The sequence below is a fragment of the Lactuca serriola genome, chromosome 8, assembly GCF_051521515.1.
Source record: "Lactuca serriola cultivar US96UC23 chromosome 8, Lser_US96UC23_V15, whole genome shotgun sequence".
In the NCBI taxonomy this organism is placed as follows: Eukaryota; Viridiplantae; Streptophyta; class Magnoliopsida; order Asterales; family Asteraceae; genus Lactuca; species Lactuca serriola.
Window position 1 is genome coordinate 106,945,193 of NC_136415.1, and position 15,014 is coordinate 106,960,206.

The 15,014-nt window shown below is 38.7% G+C and overlaps 1 long non-coding RNA gene across 1 annotated transcript; it reads right to left on the reverse strand.

Annotated features, from left to right (window-relative positions):
- Positions 1-11,127: 11,127 nt before the first annotated feature.
- LOC145068804 (uncharacterized) lies at positions 11,128-13,570 on the reverse strand. The gene is made up of 4 exons (XR_013689129.1): positions 13,070-13,570; positions 12,259-12,595; positions 11,901-12,021; positions 11,128-11,436 (listed from the first exon to the last, which is right to left on the reverse strand). It is a non-coding gene; the product is annotated as an uncharacterized LOC145068804 (long non-coding RNA).
- Between the last annotated feature and the right edge of the window lie 1,444 nt (positions 13,571-15,014).

Genomic DNA, 15,014 nt, shown 5'->3' on the forward strand with positions numbered 1-15,014 from the left:
GAAGTTATGAATTTTTAACGGATTTCCTGTCCCGGTCTTTTAAAAATAATAATATAAAATTTAAAGTCAAAATTAGCCGACGAAGTCTAAACGGAAGTTGTAGATCGTAATTTTAGCCACGCGTTCATATAAAGAACGTCAAAAACGGAGCTCGTATGCGAAAGTTATGGATTTTAGAAGTTTTGGCGCGAAAACCGAGAAATTTCGCATAGTCACACTTTGCCACGTCACCCTCGCTTAGAATGTGACACATGTCCTGCTGAGTCACCTGGCTGCTGAGTCACCGAGGCTACTGAGTCATGCGAAGCCACGTGTCATCTTCTGATTCGACCGAGGAGGAGGCCCAATCCGAAGCTGCCAGCCTTCTGTCCGAGCCTCGCACCCAGCTCCGAACCTCGTATAGCCTAGCTCCGAGCCTCGCAGGTGCGCCAATAAGCCGCGGTCCACTTAGAAGCTGCCAGCGAGCCCTTGCATGTGCGAGCCATGTGCGAGCCATCCCCCCCTGCGAAGCCTCTTAGCCGTCGGATCAGGAGACTTCTCAGCCCTTCGATCAGAACTTCGGACCCTATAAATAGAAGGGTACCTGCGAAGGCTCCCAGGTACTTTTGGAATTTTGCCATTTTTAGCCCCTCTCTTCATATTTTCTTCATCTTAGAATCCCCCAAAGCCCCAGTATCGATTGTAAAGCCCGGAATACGCCACGAAGTGCCCGAGAAGCCCGGAAAAATAATCTTTTTGGTTTCGAAGCCCGACCTTTCGCAGGGCCCGGTTTCTCAATAAAACTCCCGGTTTTATTAGAAATGATCGTTTTAGGAAACGAATTGCTGCCCGATTTTCACCAAAATATGTGAGTGTGTAGTTACTTTCAATTTACACATAGATATGAAGTATTTACCTTGAAATATGTGTTATGTGTAAATATGCTAATTGTTTATTCGAGTTGACTGTTGAATTGATGTTTTATATAAGTTTTAAATTGTATATGCTTTTATCTACAAAATGTGTTGGGTAGAACATGGGTAGATATAATAGTTGTTGTGTGATAAAATGAAATAATGAGAGGCCTCGTTATAGATGTTATTGATGATCTAGTCATCTAGCGGAGTATAGATGACGACCACAGACTTTCTAGATAGTCCAGTGGAACACTAGCAGGCTAGCAACCTGTAGGTGTTTATTCGAACTGTGTGTTTATTTGAACTGTGTGCTCACCAGATGTACTCCATCCCCCACATGGTTGCCTTTAGGACATTTATTGCTGAGGAATCCCCTTAGTAGTAGTGTCCATCCCGATGATAATCCTTAGGCTAGGTCCCTTGTGATAGGTGTTTAGGGACGTAAAGTGAGGACAACGGGAATGGGTAATCAGGGTTATTGTTGATTGGTGAACTTAATAAGTATATTATTATTGTGGGTTGAAAAACCCTATATGCTCACCAGGCTCCCAAGCTTGACCCACTCAGTTTTATGATTACAGTTAGTGGACCCCGAGCATTGTCGGAGGATGACGAGAGATTTTTGGATTATAGGCCAGTAGTTGTAAATAACTGTTGAAAGGCTTATAATGTCTTGTTTATGCTTTTGATCTGTATCGGAACATGACATCCCGAGGTTTTGATATATATATATATATATATATATATATATATATATATATATATATATATATATATATGGAAAATATATACCTTCTTAATGAAGGATTTTGATAAACTTTTATCATATATTGTTTGGGGACCAATTCCACAATATCTTATAAAAAGATTTCTCTGATTTTAGTTTAAAAAGCATAAATTAAATCGGTCTTTTCTGGCCGAGAAATGAGGGGATGTCACACGTAGCTCTCGTCTGAGTCTAGCCGTTGCAGGGACGAATCTTCTACTCAAAGAATTATGTGAGCCTTCTGTCAACTATAAGTGTTCTGTAGTAGTATATGGTCAGTGATTTTGGTTCCTAGTGGAAGAATCAAGATAATCAAGGGTTTTAAGTGTTTTTTTGGTCTGGAATTCAATGAGGATTTAACATGGTAGTGGTTTAGTGTGGGCGTTATGTCGGCGATTCAGACCAATTTGAGATTTCAGTGGAAGTGGTTTTCTGCATGGGATTAAGGATTCGTTCTTCATCGGTTTTGGAGAGTTCTGCTAGGGTAGGGTTCAGTTTCCTTTAGGAAGGTTGTGGTATGCGTAAGGGTTGTGATTGTGTTGTTTAAGCTGTATGGTGTGTTGGAATGATAAGTAATAATTTCGAGGAAGAAATCTAATTCAGGTGGGGGAGAGTCATAATGAACTATCCCGAATCGTTAAACATTTAAGTGTGGGTGATGTATTGTCGATGATTCGGGTGTTCGGATTTGGTTTTAGGAGCCAATGGGTATTTTGGTAAAATGGCAGCAGGCTTTTATGGAAATTGGATTTTTATTCGGAAAATTTATGGCAAGTATGAGGTAATTAAATTTTAGAGCTTGTTGTTACCTTTTTATGGATATAAGGATCATCGAAATTGGATTTATAATGAAGAAGTTATGGCTTACGGCGTATTTTAGGGTTTAAGAGGATACCCTAGTACGCAGGGCATACATATGAAGTACATAGGGCATACTAGTGCGAAGGGTAGTACGTTGCACGTACATTGATCTACGCTTAGCATACCCAGAAAGAAGGATCATGAACCTCGGCCTCGTATGTTGGGCGAATGAGGAGTACATTGGGCGTACGTGGGGTGCTAAAACCCTAATTTTTTTAGTAAGTATACCCTATTTAAGCAACTTAAGTCTTTAGGGTTAGCCTCTTTACCAACCCCCGAACCTCTTAAAACCCTAAATCGACCCCTTATCCTCTTGGTGGTGTTCTTGAGTTATTAAGAAGACTTTGGTGCCCATTTTTTCCTTAGTGAAGGAAATATAGAAGCTTGAAGTTGCCTTGCTTTGTTGAAAGGTTTTGGATCCAGAATCATCATCTTTTCGGCAAGCTTTCTGATGTATCAAGTTTAAAACTTGGCTTGTATATGTTTAGATCTCCTTATAACTTATTTTGTTATGCTTTCGGTCCTTTTGGGTTGATGAAAAAGTTAAGACATTTTGAGGGCTTTTCCTTTTAGATCTGAGTTTATATTGGACTCCTTAAGCATAAAGGTGTAAGCTTTATGGGATTTTTGGTCACATGCATGCATTAAGTCATTTTTAAGCTTATGAGCTTCATTTATCCATGCATGAATGTAAATTTAGCAACTTTACGTGATAATCTAGCTCAAGGAAGTCAGATCTATGTTTTGGAGCTTTTTCTTAAGGGTTTAAGTGTTAAATCAAGTTTTGGACTAATGAAGGTGAGTATGTTGGGCATACAAGCAGGTACACTTAGCATACAAGACTCCAAGCGAGTACGATGTGCGTACGTGCTAAGTACGCCCCACATACTCGGTCAGTTGGGCCTTGCATGTTTGGGATATCTTTTGGGCTTGGTTTCTTGGGGCATTTTTGGGCCATCTAAGAACAAGAGCTTTGGAATAGGGGAAAACTTAATGGGCTTTAGGGTAAGGCTGTAGCAACTGGTTCTTGGTATGTATTCTGTTATTAAATCTTCATTTATTTTTGCATTTTAGCCTTGGACTCGGCGATTCGAAGGACTGAATCGCCGAGTAGAAGCGGGATGAGGCGCGGGGTTTAAGCTGCGGACTCGGCGAGTAGCCGCTGTTTGGGCAAAAACCCTAATCCAAGGGTTTGCACCCTATTTAAACAACCTTATGCAGCCTCCTTTCCCCCTTTATGCTCCCAAACACTCCTCATAGCAAACCCTAGCCGTTTTTGAGAAGATCTAACGCTTTTTGAGTGATAGTTTTGACCTCAAGGAAGAAGGAAGAGCATAGAAGGATCAAGTGGGGACTGAAGGATTCGAGTTTAGTTCATCATTTATAGTCTTTAGAAGGTATAAAGTCTGAACCTTGCTCATTCATTTGTTAGATCCCTCTTTGAGGTGATTTAGGGCTTTTATGAGCCATTTTTGGTGGCCAACCATGTTTGCAAACATGGTTGGGGGTTTGGGCTTCTGTATCATGTCATTTTATGAGTCACAAGTCAGATCTTGGTTGCTTTTGCACCAAGGAAGGCCCCATGCAACAAAAGAACCATTTTAGAGCCTTTTAAGCTCTAATGTCCCATGCATGCACGTAAAGTTTGTAACTTTACGTGCTAGATCGAGTTTAGGGGCCTGGATCTATCATTTGGTTAAGTGTTGTATATCAGAAATCGAAGTTCTTAGTAAGGGATGTGATAGACTCGGCGAGTCCATTCCTGGACTCGGCGAGTCCAAGGGTTTTGGTCCCATATCAGTGAGGGTCATAAGGACCAGTTGAGTGTGGAAGGATTTTAGGAGTCCCGGGGAGTGACCCAACGTTCTGGACTAAGCAAACTGTTCTGGGAATTCATGGTACTCGGCGAGTGCATGAACGGACTCGGCGAGTCCAAGACAACCTTCATGGTACTCGGCGAGTTGTTCATCAACTCGGCGAGTCGAGGACAAAACGTGTTCATAGGATGAAGAGTAACTCGACGAGTTGTTCATACAACTCGGCGAGTCAAGACAGGACATGAGTATTAATTAATGATGAACTCGACGAGTTGTTCATACAACTCGGCGAGTCGGATGTGGATTCAGCCGGTGTTCATTTAGAAGGAAAACTCGTCGAGTCATCGCCTAACTCGACGAGTAGAGACGGGTATGAGGTCTGATGGAAGGATAGGGACTCGGCGAGTTGGTGAGTCAACTCGGCGAGTCAGGTCAACTGAAAGTTGACTTTGACTTTGACTTGGTCAAGGGGTAAAATGGTCATTTTACCCTAAGGGTAGATGTCAGTTTCTGACTAAGTGTTTTGTGGGAATTATAGCCGGAGGATTTCTGGAGCAGCAGCGGCAGCAGTCAGAGGATTCCCGCACATATGCAGCGGATACTAGGTGAGTTACCTTCCAGTAGGGGTGGGTCTAAGGCCACAATGCCAACCCACCATTGAGGAGTATTTAGAAGATAATTGTCTTTGTGATAATTTATCTTGGTCTGGTATGCATTTGGTTATGAGTTATATCTGTATGATATGTTACATGATAAGGATAGTTTCCCTGATAGTGGTCCTTTGGACCAAGGGGTAGGTCAGTACCCGGATATGTCTGACTGTGTGCTTATATTTTGCTATTGTATGCTAGTGGTAGGGGTGGAATAGTCCCCAGTTACCGGTTGAAAGATACCGATGACGATTACCGGTTGAAAGATACCGATGATGATTACCGGTTGAAAGTTACCGATGATGATTACCGGTTGAAAGATACCGATGGTATTATATGGTATGTGGTATGATGGGGGAACTCACTAAGCTTTGTGCTTACGGTTTCAGCTTTTGGTTTCAGGTACCTCTTCATCTAAGGGGAAGGAGCTGGCGGCATAGCATGGCATCACACATACACATATGATTTTCCGCACGGTGTTTTCTGGGATTGTACTCTGATATGACATTTGTTTATGATTGTGGGTTCAAATATGATACTTGGTTTTGAGATGATGTGTTTATACAATATTTTCCAATGAATGTTTATGAATTAATTAATCAAAAATGAAATTTTTGGGCTTGAATTTTGGAATGTTACAAAGGCCCATGTAAGGGTTTGGGCCTAATTTGGAAAATTGGGCCATAAGTGGGCTTTGAATGATTATTTGGTTTGTGGGCCTTCTTTATTGTGAGTTTGGACCTTAGTATTGGACCAAACTAGGTGAGGGGTAAAAAAGTATTTTTACCCCATATATGGATTATTGAATTTGCATTGGAACCCAAATGTTAATTGAATGTTATTCATGTTTGATAGCGTGGGATTCTAGCGAATCTACAGTCATAGATTTATTCGTGGGTTCAGCTGTCGAGGTGAGTCTCCTCACTATACTATGGGTCGAAGGCACCAATGCTGACCCATTTGGTTTATGTATTATATGAAGAACAGGGGGTGGCCCTTGGCATTTGTATGAAAGACAAAGAGGTGGCTCCTAGCAGATTTGTATGTAAGACCAGAGTTTAGACTCTGGCAGATAAGTAGCTAAGTAGCTATAGATTGTATGCTAGTTGTATTTGTGATTCTTGCATCGAAGACCAGGAGGTGGCTCCTGTCACTTGTCTATAAGACCCATGGTTTTGGTCCCTGGCCTGGCAAGAAAAGACATAGCTCGTGGCATAATGACAAGATCAGGTTGGCACATAGCACCTCCCATTGCATGTTTGATATGTATGAATCATATGCTATGTATGGTATGTGGTATTTGGGGAACTCACTAAGCATTGTGCTTAAAGTTTTTGTTTATGATTTCAGGTACTTCCGGTTCGAAAGGGAAGGGCCCGGCTTTATCGCAACGCTTACACCTATACTCCCAAGTATGCCTGGATTCAATAGAGCTTAAGTCAGTGGTTCCCAAAATACCAATACATGTTCATTATGATAAATGATATGATTATGAGAATTGCATGCTAGATTAGGGCTAAGGATCTGCTCAGGATTTTATGGTAGAAGAGATGCCTTTATCTGCCTAATTGTACGAGCTTTTAGAATTGCATGCTAGTATGATTTTCAGATAAGTGGATAGAATGGCTTGATTAGTGTATTCTAGTTAGATTTTTCGTTGCATGAATGTTGCTTGTTTTGTGCTTTGTAGGACTCTTAGTGATGTGAATCGACTACTAAGTGAATATGCTAAGTCACATGTAGCACAAGTTAAATAATCTCAGATTGATAGATCTGACCCTATTGCGCAACTCTCGTTTGAGTCCAACCATTCTAGGGTTGAGTCTTTTACTCGAAGGATTATCTGATCTCTATTGCATGTCACTCTATTCATGAGGTAGTTAGTTGACATTGGTGGGAGCCTTGCAGCAGCTGAGGGCAGGGTGAGTTCGGAAACCTAGGAGAGCCTAAGAAGTGCTTTAGTAGGTTTAGTTGCGGTGTTTAGTGAGTATTTTGTGCATCAATTTGAGAAGGGGACTTAGTGGATTCAAGATGATTCTTGAGGAAAGTATGAATATGTGTAGAAGGTAGTATTGGGCCCATACTACTTAAAGCACAAGATCCATACTCGAATCGGGTAGAGTCTTGGAGAATCTAAGAAGCTTGTGGGAGGAGTATTCTTGGGTATGTTATGATCATCTATATGTTGTATTTCAGTTTGGTGATGAGCACTCAAGAAAGAGGTTCTAGTTCTGGTTCCGGCTTAGGTGCAAGTACTTAGCCGATTAGCGAGAAGATGTGGGAGTTCATCTCATCGGATATTACCCGCAGTATTTTGGACCAGGCTCCTGTGATATTTGGTTCGATCAAAGAGGGAATTCTGGAGATTTTAGATGAGCGCTTGGGCGCGTTTCGTGTGAGGTTATGGCTATCGTTGGAGCTCGCACTCTTTCTTTCTATGAGATTCATGCTTGTGGAGCTGCCACATTCTCTGGGGAGAAGGACCCCATTGCCAGTAGGAGATGGTTAACGGATATGGCTAACACGTTCATGACGAGTTTCTTCCCTGAGGAGTCGTAGGTCTAAATTGCTTCCTGCCTTTTGAATGACAGGGCACGCGATTAATGGGAAGAGGTAGGACGTGAGGTGGGTGATGATATTATTGATGCTATGATGTGGGGTGATTTTTCGACTAGGTTCCGAGCTGAGTTTGCACCGGTGATTGAGGTGCAACATTTGGCGCGAGAGTTTCAGGATCTCCGCCAGACTACTGAGACTGTGACAGAAATCACTGCCAAGTTCTCGCAGAGGGATTTATTAGTTGCGCAGTATGCGGAGAATGAGGAGATGAAGAAGGTAAGGTATCATGATATGATGAGGGATGACATCAGGGAGTTTGTGAGTATATCAGGGTGCAAGAACCTGAATGATATGATTTCCAGACACCGAGAGCGGGAGGTCGATTTGGAGCGCCTAGGGATGAGGGGGCCAGATTAGGTGCGGGTAGTGGAGGGTCCCGGGAAGAGACCCAAGACTTCATATCAACGATTAAGGGGCCACCAGGGCCGGGTTTAGTGTAACACATGTGGGAAACTACATGATGGGGTTTTTCGTTCTAGGGGTGTGGGCTGCTACAAGTGTGGCAGGGTTGGTCATGTCAGCAGGTATTGTCCTCAAGGGGCAAGCCCGTAATGTTTTCACTACAACCAAGTGGGCCACAAGAAGGCCGACTGTCAGATGATGGGGGGAGGAGCAGTGAGTGCACTTGCTCAAGTTACTTTAAGGATCATTGATGGTCATGAGAGAAGGGCAGGATCCCCAGCAGGGATGAGCCGAGCGTTGCACTGTCAGATAACGGAGGCCAGGACTCTAGCATGTAATATTACGGGTATGTATATTTTGCTTTATCTTTGGTTGTTATCAGTATTTATATTGCTTGGGATTTTGTATCGGTTTAGGTAAGTGTTATCCTTGGTTTAATTCTATGTTATTATTTGAGTTGTATCATCAAGAATTTTTATCTGCCATTTGCATGCCAGGTTCAGCGGGCTAGTTATCTAGTATTGTTGGGGTTCATTGGTTTTAGCATTTGAGCTTGGTTGGCCACTAGGAGTGCCAAGGGAAGTGGTCTATGGATAGGGTTTTGGTATGTGTCACCAGCATAAACGACTTCAAGATTTGGTTGTTGTATCATTGAAAGCGTCTGGAGTTATTAGATCTGCTGGAATTTCGGGGAGTATTCATTTGGTGTTCAAGAGCTGTGCGGTCTTTGGGTTTAGCTAGTAATGGAGCACTAGCATTTGTAAGTGCATGTTGTCAGCAGTTCAATCATAAGGGGTAATATGAATTGAGAATCCTTCAAACCTTGTGTGTTGGGAGAGATTCATTGAATCAAAATGTGGGGGAGAGTCGTTCAAATTTTTGGGAGCGGAATCAGGCGTGAAACTAGGATGAGTTTCACATCTCCGTCGGGGAGGAAGTCGGCCCAAGTAGCCGTATGGATTGATGATTATGTGAGTTGGGAGTTCATGAAACTTCCCAACATTTGGTTAATGCCTTCTTGGTGATGGATAGCAGGCTTTTGATGGACCTAGGTTGGGGTTCCAAGCTTGATTTGAGCCGCAGATTGGGCGCTTGGTCTGGTGCGTGTTCGACTCAGGATGAGTATGGATGGATTGATAGATGAGCGGTATGACCATGGGCGGTGGCCATGGCAAGATAGGAGTGTTTAAAGAGTGGACACCCATTCAGTAGTCATTTTGTAGGAAAATTCCTTATACCCCCCTTATAAATCGGCTTGACGAATGAGGCGTACTAGCGGTTCAACTGACTTGTCCTATATATATAGTAATATTAGACCTTTAATGTTACATATAATATAATGGAGTATTTTTAAAACTTTTCAAAAACACTGAGGTTATAGTTTTAGTTTTCAAAATTAATATTCAATTAATTAAATTAAAAATAAAACCAATCATGAATTAAAGATAAGGATATCACATTACATTTTAAAAATATTCAGTTTTATACAATTAAAAAACATTATTAAAGGTAATTATTCTAATCAATTCATGATATATTTTAAAACCGAAATATGTGGATCTGATAGTCCAACACGTCGTGGTAAACAAGCACCATTCCGTGTAAGGACGATTTCTCAAGCCAACACGCCGTGTTGGAAGAACACCATGTCATGTTTACGGTACATAATGACGATTTTGTTTACTCCTTCTTGTCCAAGTTCAACCATTGTATCAATTCAATAGAAAACTAAACCTATGCTCTGATACCACTGATGAGAATTATGCAAAAACATATAATCCTATGTGTGCATGCAACCCTAAATAATTTTGATCTACGTTTTCTGTAATCGAACATACAATATGAACAACAATGTAGAAACCTTAGAACACTAGTACATAATCAAAATACACAATTAGGCTATTGAAACATACCATAATTGTTATATATCAACAATAATGCAAATCCTTAGTGTTGTTGAAGCTTTAAGAACAAGTGTCATAGTTGTCACGCCTCTAGTGGTTCACACCCAACACTAGCAATGGAAGATGATTGAGAAGGAGGAGGAACGCTTCAAATTTTTGGCTGAATCTCGTGGGAAAAAAGTAGCCAAAAATTACAGGGTTATGACCCTATTTATAGTACAAATAGGAAACCCTAGATAATCCCAAATCCAAGATTATCTTAAACCGGGTAGTTATCAACTTTCTTGATTATCCATTAGGGATCATTATAGAATCCCCTAACCCTTATGAAACCGTCCATAGCTGATATATGGTTCTAGATTTCCTCTTGCTCAACTATTGAACAATTACAATTCAGTCTCTGCACTTTTAATTAATTCCTTTAATCCCAAAATTAATTCCAATTAATTTCTGATTAAATACTAATCAAATGTTACTATTTCTAATTAATATATTATTCTCATAGTATATTAACAGATTGCTTATTTCAATTTATTAATCAAATAATTAATCGACCTGTTTCTCCAAAATCATCCTTCCCAGTTGCTAGTCTTGATGGCAACCCAGAAGGACTGTGCTACTATCAATTTAAGTATATACCAATTATAGTTATGAGCTTAGACACCTAATCCAATAGTACTTTCAGGGAAAACTTACTAGGCATTTGCTTAGTGATTTTGTTTATGGTTTCAGGTACTTCCGGAACTAAGGGGAAGGGCCCATCGTGATGGTACATCATTCTCTCCGGTTATTTCTGCATTTTGATATTGTACTCTGAGGATGTGATATTTATACACTGTGATGGTTTTGGAACAATTTTTATACTTGTAGTACTTGTTCAAAAATGAAAGATTTTATCCTGTTTTGGGGTTGTTACAATAAGAATGCCCTTGATGTGACATATGCATGTTTCGAATTTTATCCATATCAACAACCAAACGCTTTATGGAATGGAATGGAATTGGATGCCAGTTCCAACCAAATCCCACATACTATTATCCATATCTTAACTGATTCTAATTAGTTTTGAAGACCCTCCCATTTTAGTAGAATTTGTGATTATTCTAGATCAAAATAATAGGTAAGTAATGCAATTTAGTCGCGTAAATAGGAAACTAAGAAATGAAAAAAGGCTAAATACATAGGAGTGGCAGGCTTAGACCAGTAAATGATAATAGTATAAGTAATTACACATATTGCACACTCACAAAAATTTGACGCTTTATGTATTTTCAAATAATATTTATGTACTATCTAAGGAATATAACATATATAGACTACAAACTAATGTTTTTAAGTAGACATACGTCATGTACCTTGAAACGTAGAAGGGAAAAGATCAGACACTATCTATATTCTATGCTTTCCTTCTAGATCTCGTTCGGCCTCTCCTACTAAAACCGTTGTCGCTCTCATCTTTACCCAATCCCAATGGAACATTTCATCATAATGAACAACATGTCCATGAATAAATGGTTTCATCTGGAGCAGAAAACCAATTTTAAACATTGTATCACATCGCAATTCTTAAATAGTCATTAAAATGAGTGCTTTCTCATGATTACATGTTATTAAAGATAGAATGTGTACAAAGGTCGGTTTGCGTATTGGATTAGACATTTTCAAAGAGTATACCATCACGATTGTATACCATCACCAATGTATATTCCTTAAATGGATGCCAAAGATTGTCAAAATATTGGAGAAATTCGATCCCACAATGAGTTTAAGATCTCTAAGAAACATTACAATCCAGAGAACGATGCAATAATTCCATAATGGTTGATCATATGAAACCTCGACCAATTTTTTATGTAAAAGCTAAGTTTTTTCATAAGATTAATTTCTAGGTTGAACCATTTACACCAAAACTAACCCATACATCGGCATCATTAACCATATAAGAAACATATCATTGTTTATACCATTGTTCATACATCATTTACCTTAGATTTTCTCATTTTCAAGGTGGTTGCTGAACTACCTTCTTTGAACCTTAACATAAGAACCATGTTTCCTTTATTATCATAACAACCGGGAAATATAGTGGTTTTTATGTAGTTTGACCTGCAAATTGAATATATGATCATTTAGACCAAATACATAATTACTAAACTGTGTAGTATGCAAAGGGTACATGAAAAGATTCATTTGGGTATATGAAACCCGCAAAGCTTCTATAACATCATTGAAAACATAAATAATATAAAACAAAGAATCTAGTAACTATTACGAATTAATATATATATATATATATATATATATATATATTAGTGAAAGGAATATGTTATTTTGTAAATTTACCTTCATACCCCCACAACAGAAACAATCAGAACCCCACATATGATTCTATCTAATTCTTTCATTTGATCCTCAGTTATCCCTACATGTCTAAGATCATTCTTGGTAGCGGTTAACAGGTAAAACATATATCTATCCATCTTCTTTGATAATTTTGGTGTCACCCACTCACTTGTTAAGAACATAAAACAGATACGTGCATCAAGGGAAGGTCAGCAACTAAACTTAGACAATCAATGGAATATATGTTTCCCATACATACAACCGATGGGGAGTAATTTGGATAACCAAGAGATGTCGTGGGTGCCATTGTTGAATCTGAAGAGTGAACATCATTGACCTAAAAGCAAAGTCAATCATACAATTAGTCAACAAAATTTAAAAAAAATTATGAAGAAGGTTTTCACTCGGTAGTTAATATACTAATGAACTAACACAAATACGTACATATAAATTAGATCATACACACATACATATCAAATTACACATACACATATACAGATGACATCCCACACACAAACTTAAAAATCAAAGTACAAACGCAATGATTACTTGATTAGATGAAAAATATATACGACAATCAGCTAGAAAGCGTAAACTCTATGTGAGTAATTGAAATAAATAAAAGAGGTTTTTAGCAGATGTAGCTTAGATTTATATAATAAATCAGATGCTTTGTTAAATAATGAATATCTATTTTCATTAGTGTCTCAGTTTCATAAAGTATAAAAAAGGAATCAACTCGGGCACCATAAAATATAAGGTGGTTTCTTCATCGCCAAAGGACCCACATCAACCAAAACCTGAAATTAACCTTTTTTAAATAGCTTCTTCTCAAGAAAGTTGAGATTCCTTATCTTCTTCTCGACTTACAATGACCAGTGGTGCGCAATAAGCGGGGGCAATAGAGTATTGGTGGGTAATAGCGGTACCCTGAGAAAATCCGACTCAAAACCAGGAGGAATCGAGGTGGGTTAGTGTGCGTAGATGGAGATGATACATTTTGGTAGCTTTGCTTCTCTCCATTTCCTGATTGCAACAAAAAGGAGATGTTGACGACCTCCAATGGAAAATGGAGGGTTCAATTGATTTCGAAAAGTCACTAAGATGTGAGTGTGGAGAGATAGAGCAAAAGAGATGAAGAAAAGGTTTTCTACATATAAAAATCGATGCAAGAAGCGATGAAGAGGCAGGGTAGGTGGAAAAGCTCAGACGCACAACCCAAGAAAACGTGTGCGTTGACTCTTATCACGACTGCTTTAAAAGGTTTGTGTATCAAATGAAATCATTTAGGGCATGAATAGTGGCGGTGGGGGTGAGGAAATCTGATGGTCGATTAGAGAGAGATTTGAGGCGATCATTGGATTTAGGGCAGCGGGTTGAGGTTTATCTCAACTACCCCCTCTTCAACTTAGGGCTTTTGTTGGGAATCAACTCCAATAGTAAACAGTAAAAGACGACCAACCTAAGTGGGTTAGCCAACACCCCTTTTCGGTAGATGTAGAAGACGAATAAAACATGGATGAGGGGTATTTCCAAAGCGGTGTGAAGCAACAAGAAGAGAGAGGCGGTGAAGGGTATGGATGGCGGTGGTGAAGGTATGGGTGGCAGAATGAAGCAGAAGAAATCAGATAAAGAAAAATCAGAAGAATCGAGAAGATATCGATCGATGGAGGTAGTAAATGTGGATTTGAGGGATTGGTCAAGAAAACGATGGAACAACACGTATCAATAGGAATCAACCGGTGACGATTAAAAAAAGAAACAAAAAAAAACAGCCAATAGGAACAAAGTAGTGTTTCTAAGGGGCTTCTCTTTTACTCTATTTATACAATTAGGCGACTTTCTTTTCATTTAATACATATTAATTTGTCACTTAATGGACTCTTTTATGGGCCATTTTCACATTGGCTTCTCATCCATTGATGACTCCTGTTCAAGGTGAAGAACTTGCAACTTATATTAGAACTTGTCTTGATCTAGAAAATTAAAATTTACAAAGATATACAACTAGATTATCACAATTTTGTTGAAAGAAAGATAAGGACACTGACAATGACAATATCGAATTGAAGATGTAAAATTATGCAACTAGATTAAAAAAACCAGCAAAGCATGAAGTCATCATAATAACGATGACCGATGAAGAATTAATTAACGTTTTGTCGGATGGTATATATACTAGTCCTAATTACTAGTGTTCCTGCTAAAGGAAGTATGGAAGCTATATATCCAAGGAAAGTAATTAACTTCATTGAGAAAAGTTCTCATACATCATATATCCTCTCTAATAAATAGAAAATTTTTTGCCACATGTCATTTTCTTCTTCATTTGGACACATATCATTTTCTAAAATTTTTAAATTTTCTATTTTCCACTTGTCATTTTATTATATTTTTCATTTTATTTAATTAAAATTCTTCATTTAATATGTAAGGTAATATATATGTAAAATATTTATTAAAAATAGTTTATATATGTAATGTATTTAATATATTAAAGCCTCATTAATTTTATTAATTCAAAAATTTTTTCATTTTTCTTATAAATTTAAAATTTTCAAATTGTTAAAATTTCATAATTAATTTTTTTAAATAAACTCATGTAATATATAGATGTCACACCTACTTATTTAATAAATCCATTGATCACTACATGCACGCTAATTGCTCTTCTATATAGCTTCATCAACCTTCCGGTTCAACAATACTTCCGCTAACGTCTGGGCCCATTTTTTTCTCTTTCAGTAGGTACCTAC